This window comes from Trichosurus vulpecula, chromosome 2 (genome assembly GCF_011100635.1).
Source record: "Trichosurus vulpecula isolate mTriVul1 chromosome 2, mTriVul1.pri, whole genome shotgun sequence".
Taxonomy (NCBI): Eukaryota; Metazoa; Chordata; class Mammalia; order Diprotodontia; family Phalangeridae; genus Trichosurus; species Trichosurus vulpecula.
This window is the reverse complement of record NC_050574.1, coordinates 308,778,878-308,791,663: the sequence shown is the minus strand read 5'-3', so window position 1 is coordinate 308,791,663 and position 12,786 is coordinate 308,778,878. Positions and strand designations below refer to the sequence as shown.

The 12,786-nt window shown below is 37.5% G+C and overlaps 1 pseudogene; it reads right to left on the bottom strand.

The window, feature by feature from the left end:
• LOC118837075 overlaps positions 1-4,603 on the bottom strand; it is a 59,067-nt pseudogene extending 54,464 nt beyond the window's left edge.
• Positions 4,604-12,786: the final 8,183 nt, after the last annotated feature.

Sequence of the window (12,786 nt, the reverse complement as noted above, 5' to 3'; positions counted from 1 at the left end):
GTTACAAATTATATCTCTCCTCTCTTTTCTCTTCATTCCCACTGGCAAGCCTCAAATACATTCCTGGATAAACTCGCGTGTGGATTCAACAGCCTTTCCTAGCTGGCCTCCCTGACTTCAAGTTTGCTCCCTCCATAGATTCCAATATATTATTTTTCCCCAGAACACTTATTTTTCATATCATTAACCTCCTAAAAGACATTCAATAGCTTTTTGTTTTCTACAACTTCAAGTCTAAACTTATCTGTTTAGTTTTTCAAGGCCCTCTGAAATCTGGCTTCAGCCTTTGTGTTAAAATGATTGCCTACTATACCTCAATTCATATTCCCTGCTTTTGTCAGGTTGGTTTCCTCATTATCCTACAGAAATGCCATGCTCATTTACTGCTCAGTATGTTTACTTGGACTTTCCAAAATACCTTTCCTTTCTAAATCTGAATCAGTGTGGCTCTGAAAATATACCAATTCACATTATCCTACCTTTGCAATAAAGTCTTTCATGGCTATTCCAAACTTTACTATTTTTCCTCATTTTTTCTTTTTTTTTTGGCATTTTGGGTCTTATAATTGTCTAGAATTAAATAAAAGAAGACCCAGCTTAATTTCCTTTTCAGAACTGTAGGGCTTCTCCCTGAAGAAAAGGTTTATTCATCCACCCATCCATCCATCCACCCACCCATCCATCCACGCATCCATCCATCCATCTATCTATCTATCTATCTATCTATCTATCTATCTATCTATCTATCTATCTCTTTCTGTCTGTCTATCTTTCTATCCATCTTTCTAGTATTATTTAAATGTCTGAATGTCATTGAAAGCCATAGTCTCAGAAGAATTAAAATGATGGGTCATGCAAATAAAACTGGTAAAGTAGGTGGTGGGCATAAGTAGATAGTAGAATATTACTACTAAAGACTTCCATGTGAAAAATAGCAAAAAGATAGCTGTAAGAGAGATGTATGAAAACAAAGGAAGGTGGGCTAAAAAGAGCAAGAGATAGCCAATTTATAGCTACTATGCTCCATTTCTTTCTGTTTGTTTTATTTTTTATTTTTTCTCCATTTCTTTCCATATTATATCAAGAGATTTGGAAGAAGACCTCCAACACAGTGGATGGATCCCCAGTGGAGGTTTTAGAGGAGGATATGGGCAAGTGAAATATGGGTTTTGTTAGTTTTCATTCTCCACCAGAGGAAGGAGCACCCAAGTCATTAAGATGAAATATCCAAGTCATTCTCGAGATGTACATAATACCCTGTCATACAGTTCATTGTTTTTTTCTGTGTATTGTTTTTCTGTCTCCCATTAGATAAGCTACTAGAGGCAAGTATATTGAGATGTGATCATCAATCAATCAATAAATATTTGTTGAAGACCTTTTGTGTAGTCATTTCAACCATGTCTGACTCTTTGTGACCTTGTTTGGGGTTTTCTTGGCAAATATATTGTAATGGTTTGCCATTTCCTTCTCCAGCTTATTTACACGTGAGGAAACTGAGGCAAACAGGTTTAAGTGATTTGCCAAAAGTCACACAGGTAGTAAGTATATGAGGCCAGATTTGAATTCAAGTCTTCTTGACTCAAGTCCCAGCGCTCTATCCATGGTGCCACCTAGCTACTCACCTACTGTGTGCTAGTCACTGTGCTAAGCACTAGGAATACAAAAAGAGGCAAAAGATAGTCCCTGCCCTCAAGTAGCTTACAATCTAACAGGGAGACAATATACAAATAAATATATACCAAGCAAGCTATGTACAAGATAAACACGAAAAAATGAACAGAGAGAAGGCACCAGAAATAAGGGAGGTTGAAAAAGGCTTCCTTTAAAAGATGGGATTTTAGTTGGAACTAAAAGGAAGTCAGGGAAGACAGTTGATGGTGTTAAGGAAGGATTGTATTCCAAGCAGGGGGGACAGTCAGAGAATAATGCCCAGAGCTGAGAAGAGTATCCTCTTTGTTGAATAGCCAAGGCATCAGTGCCACTGAATCAGAGTCTATAGCTGGGAGTAACATATAAGACTGGAAATCTAAGACAGTGCCTAGGTTATGAACAATTTTGAATACCAAAGATAGCATTTTTATTTGATCCTGGAGGAGATAGGGAGCTGCTGGAATTTATTAAGTGGAGAGGTGATAAAGTCAGACCCATACTTTAGGAACATCACTATACTAGCAGAAAGAAGGATGGATTGAAGTGGGGAGAAACTTGAGACAGGCAGACCTACTGACAGACTATTACAATGGTCCAGGTATAAGGTGATGAAGTCTGCACGAGAGTGGTGGCAATGTCAGAGGAGAGAAGGGGGCACATCTGATAGTTATTGCAAAGTAAAATCAACAGGCATTGACAACAGATTGCATTTGGGGGTGAGAGAGAGTGAAGAGTGGAGTACAATTCCTAGATTGTCAGCCTGGGGGACTGGGATAATGTTGTTGTATCATTGCATGCCTCTGGTTCTCATTTTGACTTCTCCATTAAGTATAACAATGCCACAATGGAGAGTATTGATCAAAGGCACCACACATATTTTCCACATATAAAAAGAATGCGACCCATTTTTATCAAATGGAATAGCTATGCTTTTGATTTGTCAGCTGCTCCATCTTCTTCATGACTAGCTTTTCTAATTCAAATTTGGTCTCAGATACTTTTACTATCTTTGTGGACCTGAATCATTTAAGCACTGTCTATTTCAGTTTCCTTAACTGCAAGACGGAGATAGTAATATAAGCTATTTCCCAGGGTAGTGGCGAGGATAAGCTGAGATAATATTTATAAAGAAGTTACCACAGTGACTATTAGTAGGTGTTTAATAAATGCTTTTATTCCCTTCCTTTCTTAACCTAATCCACTTGTCTATTAATGGTCCACATTTCTTGCTAAAGATCTTTCCCTGCATCTGAGATAGAGAGCATTTCCTTTAGTCGTGGGATATACTATTGAACATTCTGCACCAGAAAATGCAAGTTGGGGAAGGGCCAAGTTATTTTACTGCCATCTCCTCAGTGAGGCAGTTGTAATTTATTGGGGGTAAAATATGATAATACCAGCCTATACTCCAAAGAATCAAAGAAAGAGGAAAAGGATCTATATGAATATTTTTAGCAGCTCTTTTCTTGCTAGCTGAAATATGAAACAGAAGAAATGTCCTTATGGGGAATGGCTAAACGAATTGTGATATAGGAATATAATGTAATATTTTTGTATCATAAGAAAGAATGAAATGTATAATTTCAAAGGAAATTGTGAAGATTTTTACAAACTGGTGCAGAGTGATATGGGCAGAAGTAGGAAAACAATTTATACTTTGATAACAACATTATAGAGGTAAAAATAATCTCCCAATGACTAGAACTCTGAGCAATGCTATGATAAACCACAAGTTCAAATGAAAGAACACAAAATACGATACTAACATTTTTTTTTTAACAAAGAGGTGATGAACTTCAAATATAGAAATAGAATATGTGTTTTCGAACAAGGCTAATACGGAAATTTGTTTTGCTAGGGAATGTAGATATGGATAAAGGGATTTTTTTTTTGCAGCTGGTTTATTTGTTTTAAAATTTTTAATGGAGTATGGAAGAAACCAAAAATACTTATTTTAAAAATAAAATTAATTGATTGCTTTATATCTTTTTGTAGTTTCATGTTCTATCAGAATTTTAATTGTGAATGTCTTATATTCTCTGATTAACTCTGATTAACTCAGGTCCCATCTCTTTGTCTGGCACCTAGCATTTTGGTGAAATGAATGGCCCATCATAAGTGGTAATACAGACAGAAGAGAGAAACAGTTCTAAAGATATTCTAATAAATTCATGAAGAGAAGATCTATTTACACAGACCAGTTTCAATCTTGGTGTCAAGACCCAAAATCACATCTTTGGCTCATTTCTTCTCCATCCAGATATCTCTATGAAATCTCATAATATGATTTGTTCTTCTTCATGTCAAAATAATAAGACCCCAGTTCCTGTGCAAGTGTTTAAGGCAACAGTGCATATTGCATATAGGATAGATAATTTTATAACACAAAATAAAAATGTAGAAAACAGAAAGAACTCACAGTTACCCAAAAAGAGTTGACACTGTTCCCTCTGTGATGAGTTCTAATTTGCCCCAGAGCAATATATATTCCATAGACACATGGACATTCTGTGGTCTGGATCAATCTTGGAAGAAAACACAAACTTGAGAGAAGCCAAGATGGCAGAGTAAAAGCAGGAACCTCATTGAGCTCTTCTCCCTGAAGCCCTCAAAATACCTGTAAAAAATGACTCTAAGGAAATTCTAGAGTGGCAGAGTGAAGCAGATTTTCAACCCAAGATAATCTGGAAGGACTACAGGAAAGGTTTATCTCACCATTCTCAGAGTGCAGCACAGCCCAGCTCTGGTCAGTCCAATTGTGTTGGAGCAGGCCTCAGGACACTGAATCACTGGTAGCTATAGCTATTTTCTGGACTTCTCAGCCTACAAATGCCAAAGACAGTTTTGAAGGTAGGGGGTGGGAGGCAGAGCTCTCTCACCTGTGTGAGAGCAGAGCATGGTCTGGCCCCAGACCCAGCCTCAGGGCAGCAACAGCCACTGGCTCAGCCATGGCTTCTTCTGGAGCTCTCGGCCTATAGACAGTGGGAGAACTGAGGGGCTGATCCAGGTTGCAGTTCTGGGTGGTGATCCTGGGGTGAAAAGGAGTGCTGGCATGGCAGAACTGGTGGCAGCTGTGGAGAGGGAACCCTCCTCACAGTTCCAGGGCAGAAAAGAGTGCTTGTGGTTGCTCACAGACCAGAATGCAGGCCAGGAGAGGAGTAAACACCTCTCTTTTGATCATACCGCTTTGGAAGAACCAAGAATTTACAGGTCCCTACAGATATCTCTGAAAACAGCTGCACAAAGCCCCTGATACTTGGAGCACTATACTCTTCACTTAACAAAGAGTTCAAAAGTCAAATAATTGTCTGGGAAAATGGGCAAACAGGGGGAAAAGAGTTAGACTATAGAAGGATATTTTCTTGATGAAAAGATGTTTTCCTACACACTGTCAAGGAAGATCAAGATATGCAGCCAGAGGAAGACAATAAGGTCAAGGCTCCTATATCCAAAGTCTCCAAGAAAAATATGAGATGGTCTCAGGCCATGGAAGAGCTCAAAAAGGATTTTGAAAATCACGTAAGAGGAGTGGAGGAAAAATTAGGAAGAAAAATGAGAGTGATGTAGGTAAATCATGAAAAACAAGTCAACAGCTTGCTAAAGGAGATCCCACAAAAATGCTGAAGAAAATGACACCTTAAAAAATAGACTAACCCAAATGGCAAAAGTGGTCCAAAAAGCCAACGAAGAAAAGAATGCCTTGAAAAGCAAAATTGGCCAAATAGAAAAGGAGGTCCACAAGCTCACTGATGAAAATAATTCCTTAAAAATTAGAATGGAGCAAATGGAAGCCAGGAAATGAGAAATCACTAAATTCTAAAACAAAAACAAAAGAATGAAAAAATAGAAGACAATGTGAAATATCTCATTGGAAATATCACTGACCTAAAAAATAGATCCAGGACAGAAAATTTAAAAATTATTGGACTATCTGAAAACCATGATAAAAAAGAGCCTAGACATCACCTTCCAGGAAATTATCAAGGATAATTGCCCTGATATTCTAGAATCAGAGAGTAAAATAGAAATGGAAAGAATTCCCTGATCACCTACTGAAAGAGATCCCAAAAGGAACACTCCTAGGAATATTGTAGCCAAATTCCAGAGGTCCCAGGTCAAGGAGAAAATATTACAAACAGCCAGAAAGAAACAATTCAAGTATTATGGAAACACAATCAAGATAACACAAGATTTAGCAACTTCTGCACTAAGGAACTGGAGGGCCTAGAATATGATATTCCAGAGGTCAAGGGAGGTGGGATTAAGACCAAGAATCACCTACCCAGCAAAACTGACTATAATATTTTGAGGGAAAAAATGGAATTTCAATGAAATAGAGGACTTTCAAGCATTCTTGTTGAAAAGACCTGAGCTGAATAGAAAATTTGACTTTCAATTACAAGAATTAAGAGAAACATGAAAAGGTAAACAGGAGAGAAAAGCCATAAGGAACTTATTGAAGTTGTACTGTTTACATTCCTACATGGAAAGATGATAATTATAACTCAAGAGACCTTTGTCAGTATTAGGGTAGTTGGAGGGAATATATATATATATATATATATATATATATATATATATATATATATATATATATACACGGTATATATGTATATATATGTATATAGTGTGTATATGTATATATGTGTACATACATGTATATGTGTGTGTATGTAGACAGAGGTCATGGGGTGAGCTGAATATGAAAGAATCATACCTAAAAAAGTAAAATTAAGTGTTTAGAGGAAAGTTCTGGGAGGAAGAGAAAGGGAGAGAGAGAATGTAGTAAACCATCTTGCATAAAAGAGGAAAGAAAAAGCTTTTCAAATGGAGGGGAAGGGAGGGAAGTGAAAGGGAATAAATGAGCCTTACTCTCATCAGCTTTGGCTCAAGGAGGCAATAACATATACACTTAATTGGGTATGGAAATCTCTCTTACCCTACAGGAAAGCAGGGGGGAAGGGGATAAGAGAGGGGAGATAATAGATGGGATGGCAGATTGGGGGAAGGGGCAATCAAAAGCAAACACTTTTGTGGAGGGAAAGGTCAAAGGAAAGAATAGGATAAATGGAGGACAGGACAGAATAGAGGGTAATATAATTTCTTTTACAACATATCCATTATGGAAATGTTTTGCATGACTACACATATATAACCTTTATTGAATTGTTTGCTTTCTCAATGATGGTGGGTGGGGAGGGTGGAAGGGAGAGAATGTAGAACTCAAGGCTTTAAAATGAGTGTTACAAATTGTTTTTAAAAGCAACTGGGAAATAAGATATACAGGCCATGGAGTATAGAAATCTATCTTGCCCTTCAGGAAAATAGAAGAGAAGGGGATAAGAAAAGGGGGAGGGGGTAATAGAAGGGAGTGCATATTGGAGGAGGGGGTAATCAAAATGCACACTGGCCTGGTGTGAGGGGAGGGGAGAGATGGGGAGAAAATTTGGAATTCAAAATCTTGTTGAAGTGAATGTTGAAAACTGAAAATAAATAAATTTATATTAAAAAAAGATTGAAACTGTTAGAGAGGCAAGCCCCTTTACCACTGGATTTGCAATATGCTAATAAGGATGATGAAATCAAAATGCAAAATCCAGGTCTTTCATTCCCCCTAGTACACCTTAGCCCTTTAAAAATTTTCTAGCCTTAGGATCAATCTTTCCCTAACCCCCAAGAGACTAATTCTATCCAAGAATTCCCATGGTCATAAAACCATTAAGTCACTTGATACTGTCCAGGAAATCTTACAGTATCCATTCAGTAGCCTGGGCATTCAGGACAGCTTGGCAGTTAGCTAGGAGACTGTTTCAATAACTCTCAATGCCCCTCAAGAATTTTGAGGTTCAGAAATTCCCTCTCCCTTGAGGTCTTTCTTCAAAGCACTATGTTAAGTCTTTGCTTTATAGGAGCTTATAATCTAATTGGGAAAGATAGTACACTAAAAAAAATTTTTAAAGTTCAGATGCAGGCAAGATGGGAAGACCAAGAAGCACTAAAGAATACCAGTAGGGTATGTAGGAAGGCCCAGAAATCCTCAGGTTTTTTTTTTAACACTTTTGATGATTGTGCCAGATTACTGAAGCACTAAGGAGCAGGTCAGATCATAAAGTCTATATTGTCTTAAGAGTTAGGCAAGAAAAATGGTAAGACCTATTGATCTTCTGTCACTTTAGGAGGAATAAAGTTGTTGAATTCCATCTCAATTACACTTCCCAAACCATCAAACAGCTCAAGGAAGGAGGTAGGATATTGGCTCTTCCTATTGCCACAAAGTCCTGGGTGGATTCTGGCAATGCTTGAGACTAAATGAAGAGACAAGAAAGAGAAGGCAGGTAGGGTACCTGAGGTAGTGACAGATTTTCCTTCTACCTAGATGAAGGGGGTTAATTTTGGGTCAACTACGCAGAAATATTGCAAGGGAGATTTTTTTAAGGTAGACTTTTGACTATATATCTTCTGAGGTTTTTTCACAACTGAGATTCTATGATGATGTGATATGGTGGAGCAGTTTTCACGTCATTGTAGATATATGGTCAGGATTAGACAAGAAAAAAGAATTGCTTTTTTTCATTTTAATGTACAATAGTTATAAAAGACATTTTCTACATAAAATTTATTAAAATCTAAAAATAACAGAACAGGCAGTTCTTGATCAAATAAGATCCATTGACAATTTCATGAGATTGTCTGTGGAGGGGGGAGGTTTTTCATCATTTGTGCAGAAGCCTCTAAGATCTATCTTTCCATGGAGGAAAAAGTGAAAAGTGAAATCTCTCAGTGTTAGACAAATTTATGGAGTCTCTCTGTCTCTCTCTCTGTCTCTGTCTCTCTCTGTCTCTGTCTCTCTCTCTCTCTCTCCACCATATAGCATGTTGCAGAATATCATAGAGCCCGATGCAAGGAATAAGAATCCAGAGGACCAATTTGTCAATTCCTTGTAAAAGGTTAAAGATGGTGAGCTCCATTTGCTTGCCCAGTTTGCCTATTAAGGAAGTTCTTGATCTCAGATTCTTGTCTTCCATTTGCTTTTTGTTTCCTTTTCTGAGTACAGATTAGAAACTAGAATTCGGAGAATGGACTTTCCCTGCCCAAGGTATGGCAATAACAAGGGCATTGCTAGAGCTTCTGCAGAAGCATAAGGTAGAAATAAACATGTGCTCACAAATATGGACATTACGCCATGGGTAATTCAATGTTTCCAATTTCCACAGTTCAGGTAGGGGGGCCACACACACACACACGCGCGCGCACACACACACACACACACGCACACGCGCGCGCACACACACACGCACACGCACACACGCACACACACACACACACGCGCGCGCGCACACACACACACACACACACACACTCCTTAATGGTTTGCTTCTTGAAAACTGAAGAATATTGGCAACATGACTCCTACACCTTGAGGCCTGGCACCATATCATGGTGGGGGAAGGAAGAGAGGAAGAGAATTCTTAAAATGCATAATCCCTCCTCTGATCTCCCTGCTTTTGCTGTGAGTTTCAGTGATAATGCAAATCCAGTACAAAGGGGTTGTTTATTCAACAGTTTCCCCAATATATTCCTAGACTCTTAAAGAGTTCTTCATATACTGTATATTTTCCACACAAGTGAAATCAAGACTGTCCCATACCTGACATGCATTTCTTATCTTGATGGCCATACACGATTCTGGAACTTTATTCCCCACACTTGGGAAAACATAAACAAGCATATATAAAGAAATTTGGGGGGAGTATTCTAGGTAGGGACACTGAAACAAAAAGAGATGACCATCAATGGTCAGATTCTCCTCTCTTGTAGTACCCAGAGATTGGACATAGTCTTGTGATCTCAGAGTGTTCGGGTGGAAAATAGTTTCCTGTGCCCATGTTAAATAAACAATTATTATCAAGCAAAAATGTGTATTTTCTAAAGTTATGCTAAGTAGCCACAGAAAGAACTCAATACCATAAGTGAAGTATAGTGCCCAGACAGTTCTAAACTGTTGGAGTAAAGTGAATTATTTCTGGAAGCGCTAAAAATATGACTTTTTCCTAAAAATGGATCATTTGGAATATGAAGAAAATGCTGTGTTCACCAGCATTTTCTTTTGTAAATAATATGCTTCTTTTAGTGAATACAAAAATACAAGATGAATAAAATGTAAAGAAGAAGCATAGGCCAAGTAGGTAACACACAAAAAATGAGAACTAGTCAATTTTCTTTCTTGGTGTTTTTCAAAATGATCTTGACTAAACTCAAATGTGTCAATTGTATTTTTTGTCGACTGCATCAAATACATGCTTATGACCATCAAACTGACCCAGAAAACACTACCAGGGTGACTACAAAGGGCTTCATGAATGTGATTCCAAGAAGCAATAAAAAAACCAAATGGTGAAGCTTCGATTGTGCCTGAAGGCAGAAATTTTTTATATTTTCATGAAAACAATTTTTGGAGCAAAATGATAGTTCCTGACTGATTTATTTTATTAAAATTTGATCATAAATAAGAATATTTCCATTTGATTATGGAAAATATAATTGGGTTTCTACCAGTGGAGAGAAGCTTTTTACCAAGTTGTTCATGAATGTGGAATATCCTTACATAAAATATAGTTTTCTATAAAGTGCTATACCTAAAATATTAGAAAATGTTAGATAAAATTAGAAACGAATTGTATAGGTATATATCAACAAATCATACATATATGTATATATATGTATGTTTATATATACACATATACACAAATGCATATCTTTATCTATGTCTCTATCTCTACCTATATGTGTGTGTGTCTTTCTATCTGTCTGTCTAGATATAGATCTAGTATCCCTAAAATATTAATGCAGGTTTAAATTATTCAGATGTAATAGAAGATTTTAGGTATACCCTTTATATATGCAATGTATGTATACTCACACATATCACACCTCTTTGCTTAATGGAAAAAATAGGAAATTTGGCAACTTATGGGATATTTATAATCGATCACAGTTGTTTTTTGTTTCTTTGGTTTTTTTTTAGCAGAATCTTGTAGACTTCTTGCAGATATGTGACTGCATTGGTATCCTATCACCCCAACCTTCACCTGTGGCTCTATGAAGCTGTAGCATTTGCATTGGCCACACCCCAGCAAGCCATTTCTGTAGACAGGCTAAACCAGGTTGAAGGTAACTGAAGGGTCTCAAACCTTTCACTGAGTATGGGGAATAACTACCCCAAGTATGTATGACTTCCTCTAGTGTAATGGGCAGATGAAAACAATTTTTTCCACCAATGGCAATGAAGGCAGCTGAAGTAGGTACTGTGTAGCACTCAGATCTTGGTCAGACATCCAAGACACCAAAGTGTCTTAGCCATAGCAAATCTTGACATTTGTCTTGCCACTGGACTTTGAGAACTCTCAAGGAGAGAGGCTGTCAACTAGAGGCAATTCTGCTACTTAAATTCAACTGAAGGGCAAATCAAGACTCACTTTCATGTTATTGGTCCTCTTCATAAAGGAAAGAAAGACTAACAACAAGAAGCATCAAACTACTCACCAATTCAAAAGAAAAAAAATCTTTTTTTTTTAACACATGCATCACTTTCTTCTGTTTGTTTCATATTCAGCGTCACCTCATTGAGGACCCAAAGCACAGGAGTGTCAGAGAGTAATGTTTTCCTGTTTAACTGCCTTTGTGAGGGAAGGCATCGATAGCAGTCTGAATTAAATTTTTCCACTGCTCAGTGAACCTAGTCTACTTAATCTCAATAAATTTGTTTGAAAAGCAGACTTTCTTTTAAAATCCTAAAGGAATTCCAGTCCCATTTTATGCATGTTATCATCTCTAGCTAGCAAAGAGTACAAAAAGTAAGATTAATACTGCTTTAAAGGACAGTGAGAATTCTGTTAGAATCATTATCAGCAGAAGTGCATATTTTCCCCAAACTGTATCTTTTTCAGGATAGTAACAAATCATAATATATGACACTTTCAAATAAAAAAAAAGTGTTTCTTTTTTATTCTCCCAAATACTCTGAGTAGGAAACTTAAAAAACAATCCTCTGCAAAGTTCCAGTTTTCATGTGTGTTACACAGTTTATGTTAAGTCTGGTGCTCAGAGTGATGGTTTAGCTCTTGACCCTCAACCACTTCTTCCAGCATCATCCAACAAAAATTAGTGAAATTAACTCACTAGCCAAACAAAGTCATCCAGCTTCCTGAATGAGGTTAAAGAATTTTATGAATCTGGAAATTTCCTACCTTACAGGAAAAGAAAAAAAAATATACTTTAATAATGAGGAAAACAGCAGGTAAATGTTATATAAGGGGACAGGGATTGGACCCATGCTTTAGTTGCTATAAGGAATTCCAAGTTCAGGAATCTCCCCTTGCAAACATCAGTCAGCACTTTCTCTGCAAGATACAGTCTCTGTGTTGCCTGTCCTAGTGCCCTAAGGGGATAAGTAGCTTACCCAGAGTCAAACAGCCTGGTAGGTATCAGAGGTGGGACTTAGATCTTCCTGACTTTGCGGCCAAGTCACTACCTACTGTACCATGTGGCCGCTACTTTTGAAACATATGTTGAGTATCCCTGTTTTCTCCCCTCTGACACTGCCACTACCCTGGTGTAGGCCTTCATTGGACTACTGGACTATTGTAATATCATTCCTGTTTGTCATGTATTGTAATTGTCATTAATGTAATGTCATTCCTGTTACAAGTTCCTCTACCCCTACAATCTATCGTTCACTCATCTATCAAAGTAATTTTCCTAAAGCACAGTATTATACTTTTATTCAATAGATTCTATGTGCTCCTTATTGCCTCCAGAATGAAATATCAAATTCTATGTTTGGCTTTTAAACCCTTTCATGACCTGGCACCTTTCCACCTTTCCAACACGGTTATACCTTACTGCCCTACACATACTTTATGTTCTGTTGACTCTTGCCTCCCCTCTCCATCAAACATGACACTCTATCTCCCAACTCCATGCATTTTTCCTGGCTGTCCTCTATACCTAGAATTTTCTTCTTTCTTACCTCTGCCTCCCTGGCTTCCTTCAAATGATAACTAGAATCTAACCTTCTCCCAGGAGCCTCTTTCCTTTGTCTTTAATATTAGTGACTTCTCTCTCTGAGATTAT